Below are 5,524 nucleotides of genomic sequence, written 5' to 3' on the forward strand. Positions count from 1 at the left end.
CCCACTAGTAAAGTGTATATATATATAATATATATATATATATATATATATATGAAATTACATCGGTGTCCTCATTAATTTTTTATATATAACCAGAAATGACTAGAAAGAGATACGGAAAGAATGATAAAAAAAAATAAAAATAAACAAAGATGATCAAATAACCACACTTTGATGGTGTCTCGGTTGTTGGTGGTTATACTACCTTCAATGAGTGGCTAAAATAGAGCATTCCCATTAGCCACAAGGCATAACGATGAATACTTGGTCAAAATGCAAGAAAAGTTTGACCATTTACATGGTGGAAATACAATAATTCGAACCTTAATGTGAAAGATAATTAGTGAGATTTGATCCTTACTATTTGAAAGTAATAGCGATGTGGAAATAATGCAGTTTGATCCTTACATTGTGGGTTTATTGAAATAGGATACACTCTTGTATTAGGGTTTGGGGGAAGAATAAAAATGAACAAATAATGAGATAAATAGAATAAATGAATAACAATGTACCATGCAGACTCTTCAATGGATCAAGGAAATGATCTCAACTCATCTATGTGGTTTCCACTTTTGCAATGGTTTCCTAGGAATTGCCTATACTTCTTTGAATTCCATGCTCTCTTTAAGTCTCTCCAAGGTTTCTAGAATTTTCTACGATGTTCTGGAAGTGTCATAAGTCTTCCCAAGGCTTTTGGGATTTTTTTGAGATTTATGGGGTTTTCTAGGATTTTCCAATAAATCTGGGATTTCCTCATAGCATTGCCACATCAAAAGATGTTTTTCAAATTATGGGGGAGGTGTTTATTTATTTATAAATTTTCGTATATCCAATGTTGTGTCCTTTGTGGCACCATATTGGCCTCTGCGATGCCAATGGATATTTGGCTTACTTCGGATTTTTTTTTTGGTATTTTGTTAATATATTTTGGTCCGTAACTTAAAAAAGTACAATTCTTCATCTAGTAGTTTGATTTTCACAAACTAGGTATCATTAGAAAGCTTGTGATGAGTACTATCCAATGGTATAATAATTGGACACAATTTTGATGGGGAACAAGTTCGAAAAGGCACAAAAAGCACCCTAGGTGTGGGTCTAAAGTTCATGCTCTTTCAGATATTTTAGAAACTTACAACAAATATTCTGGACAATGTATCAACTTCTCCAAAACTAGAGCTTAATTATAGTCCATCTATTGATTCTCATACTAAATGAATTATCATAGATCGGCTATACGTTATTCTAACTCCTAGGTTGGATTTTATTTTATTTATTAATTTTTTTGGGTAAGGAGAAATTTTATTGAATAGGGTGTGGGCTAAACATGGAGTAAATATTACAAATATGGACTAGCCATGGAGTGGATGTAGGCCAGTCTGTCATACACCCCAATGACAACGCCTTCCGAGGCCAAGGAATCAGCAACCATATTGGTATTCCTCGGAACATAAGTGAAAGAATAACTCCTAAAGTAGGTAGAGATATGCTGAATATCCTGCACAATAGGGAGAACATTTATTGGAGGAGGGGACCTTGATTGAGGAGCATAGAAATCAATCCCTCACAATCAGATTCAACTGAAATGTAATCCACAACCTCTCCTAGATCATGTAATAGACCAATGCTAACAGCAAGAGCCTCCCCTCGGAGGATATTTGTGAATTGTAATGGATCAGATATAGCAGAGACCAGCTTAGATGCAGGGTTTCTAATAATAAAGCCAATGCCTCCCTGTTTTTCCATCATGAGATAAAGATGCATGGCAATTCAATTTGAAGTGTCATTGTTGGGGAGGTATCCACCTTGACGGTACAACAATGATCAATTCTCCAATCTGATCAATTTGAGGTGACAAATGTGAAGACTCCTAAAACTCTTCAAATGCAAAGGTTGTCCACTTATAGACATCATTGGGAGAGAGATTAGATTGATTATATAGGGATTCATTGCGAGCCCACCATATATGCTAGCAAAGAAATGAAACAACGATGGCAATTGATCAACCATTCAGCCTATCTTCATATTGAATCTTCGCTCAAGAAGAGAGCCAAATGAGAAGTGTCAAGGACTAGGATTTATCCAGGTTAATTGTAAGGGGACTGGAAAACCACACCGCTTGGGCAAATGGGCATTCAAGGAGGATATGATCTGCTGTCTCTAGGTAAACTTCACATCTATGGCAACAAGGATTAATAAGAATCTGTCGTCGACTAAGCCCTTCTCCAGTGGCCAAAGCGAAGGCACATGCTTTCCGAAGAAAGTTCTGTATTTTGGGCAGGGTTTTACATCCCCAAACCACTCTCCAAGTCGATTTTGAAACCTGTGGGATAGAGTTGTTTTGATGTGGGTTTAAACTTATCTTTAATTTGTTGTTGGTCGCATAGAAGGTGATAAACAAATTTCACAGAGAAGACACCATTTTTAGATCCTCCCCCCACACTTGCTTATCCTCTCGAGGAAATAAAAGAATCTGGATTTTTGAAATGGCCTACTTATCTTCTTGACAAAATAATTGATCCAACATGTCCCCTCCTCCATGTCATATTTTCAGCATCAGTAAGTTGGGAAACCATATGAAGGTTGCAATCAAGAGGTCGAGGATGGTGAACTTTGAAACTGTGATTCATGGGAAGCCAGTTATCCTCCCATTTACGGACCTTTTCACCATTTCCGATTATCCATATTAGACCCTCAATCAAAGCTGCACGACCCCATAGAACACTCCGCCAGGCCCAAGAGGGTTGTGATCCCAAACGAGCTTCCAAGAAAGAGCATGAGGGGAAGTAAATTTGTTTCATGAACCGACTCCACTTTGAATTTGGGGAATACCATAATCGCCAGGTAGCTTTTGCTAGTAGTGTTTGATTGGATATTTACCTCTGTATATCTTTTATAGGTGGCAAAATCAATAAAACTCACTAGCAATCTTGATCTCATGAATTTATAACAAACTTACCATCAATCTTGTGCAAGGAACCAACTAAGGGCCACACAAGGGACCCACTTACAGAGGATTCAAGACCCACAAAGGGGCCAAAGTGGGGCCAAGATGGCCTCAACCTTCTTGGAAAGCAAGAAAGATACAACTTGAGATCCCCTCCAGGTATGTTTAGATGCATGTACACTTTTAGTGCAGATACATGTCCATTTAAAGTGAAGAGAGGTTTTTAGGTAAATAAAAGGGACATGTGTTGCCATATGACACATTCATTCACTTGATCGTACATGTAGGGGATCTAAACTTTGGATACTAATTGTTCTATAACTAGATGTCGTGGGATTCTTTTGATCATAACAGCCTTAACGCGTATATTCAAAATGGATGGCTCTTATCCTCTCTAGTCCCCAACTCCAATTGTTTGGTATACTATACCATATTTTGGATGCTTAAGGAATAATTTGGATTATGCAAATCGGATACCTATTCCATAGGCATCCAATTGACACATGATTTGGATTAAATATCCCCTCATGCCGTCAATATGGAATTTCTCATCAAATTTTGGAAGTCAATCATGTTCTTAGAGTGAGTCGGATAATGTTCGGGCTAAATCTTTGTATCAAGAATGATTGATTATAATCAAATTAGACTTGAGCCCCACATTTTTATTAAATGATCTAGAACAATTCAAACCTTAATCAGTCGGGTTTGATTGGGCCTATCAATGTGGGCCTGAAATTGCTACCTCATGGTAGGGTGTCAGCTGATTGAGATGGATCGTTATCAATTAGACCTAGTTGGGCTCGACCAAATTCTAAGGCTGCACCATGAATGCAGACTTGAAATGGACATCCCTATCTCATGGTGTCTGATCAAATTTTAGATATCAATCATGTCTCCAGGGAAAGTTCTTGGGCCCTACAAATTTGGCAGCGGGCTGTGTGGGGCTTAATTTTTAGATCTCAAATACTCTAAATGGCAAGTGAACTTTAATATTTCGTAACAAAAAAAAACTTTATTATTATTTGGCATTTATGGTTAGCTAATATAAATTTAAATTGGAACCCACGCCCCCTAGTATATACGATATTGGTATACAGGCTGGCATTTTTTGTTTACTGGCTTATAATCATAATTTTCTTTACCACGTGCTCTAATTTAATATCTTGAAGTTATGGACTCGAGAGGATCGAGACGGTCCATTTTGAAGAATCCACGGCCAAAGTAACTTGTCATGTATTAGCTGGCAGTGATCTCTTGAATTTATTTTCCCGCCTTCTTCACTATTCAAAATATCTTAAATTAGTTTGCTTGAGCTTGAAGCAACACGCCTTGGCCAACTTTCACCCCTATATATACCCTACACCAATTGCTCTAGGTTCCTTCCGGAAGTCGTTTCGTTTCAGTTTCGACCTTTCGTGTTTCAGAAGCGGAAGGCTCTGCAACTTTTTAGGGTTTCTGCCAATCGCAACTTGAGACTTCGATCGTGATCGCCTTTCTTTGCGAGGTTCCATCATTGTTTAGCGGAGATTACTTTGGCGTTCGATCGACACAGGTTTGGTAACTTTTTATCACTCTAGAGGAATGAATCATCCGCTAATCTAAGGGAGAATCGAAGAGAGCTCTCTCATTGACTCGCGCAATGATGGAACTTATAAACTCTGTTTCCTTGCTTTATAGTCCATGGAGGATGCTATTTTGTTATCGTCTCTCTTTAGAGTTTCGGAACTGGAACTGCTTGTCGGTGTCGATCTCTGTTCTGCGTCTTCTAAGGGGTTTTAGGGTTTTCCCTTCGGCTACTTATTTTTGGAATGTAGGCGAAGGATATCTTCTATTGTTTTCTACTGTTGGACTGAAGTTTTGATTGATGGGGATATCTTATATAAAACAGTGTTTTGAAGTTAGTGTTACATCGACACCAAGAAACACGAATAATAAAGAGATAATGGATCGGTAAGACACAGAGATTTAACGAGTTTCACACACTAGTGTGGTGTGTTACGTCATTGGGAAAAAGAAGATGATTCACTATGCAAAAGAGAAATTACACCTAAGCAGCGGCGTGGGTCGACCCATCAGGTCACGGTGGATCCGGTCGAACCATACCACAGGGGCCATCGCCCTCTGCTTTCATCACAGATCTTATAAAATTTCTCATTCGGATCGCCACCAAAATATGTCGGATCGATCAATCTTCAAAACGGGTCAAGAATTCTTGACAAACTTAACAATTAGGGACTGTTTGGTATTATTTCTGTTCCAAAAACGCTGTTTCGTTTCAAAAATGAAAATTTCAGTTTCTGTGTCAAAATGCAGTTTTTAAACGAAAAAATGTTGTTTTAAAATTTTAGATTTTTATCGGGAAATTTTTTTTTTTTTTTTTTGTAAAATGGAACGAAACTGGTAAGACTTTTGGAGTTCCGTCAAATCTCGTTTTATCAGTTTTTTTTTTTCACTTTTTGTTCCAAAAAAATAGAAACGGACCATAAGTGCACCAAACAGAAGATTCCGTTTTTTCGTTCCAATAGAAGGAAAAAACTCCAGAAACGTTTTTTTAGAACGATACCAAACGGCCCTTAGTGT

The sequence above is a fragment of the Macadamia integrifolia genome, chromosome 3 (genome assembly GCF_013358625.1).
Source record: "Macadamia integrifolia cultivar HAES 741 chromosome 3, SCU_Mint_v3, whole genome shotgun sequence".
Taxonomy (NCBI): domain Eukaryota; kingdom Viridiplantae; phylum Streptophyta; class Magnoliopsida; order Proteales; family Proteaceae; genus Macadamia; species Macadamia integrifolia.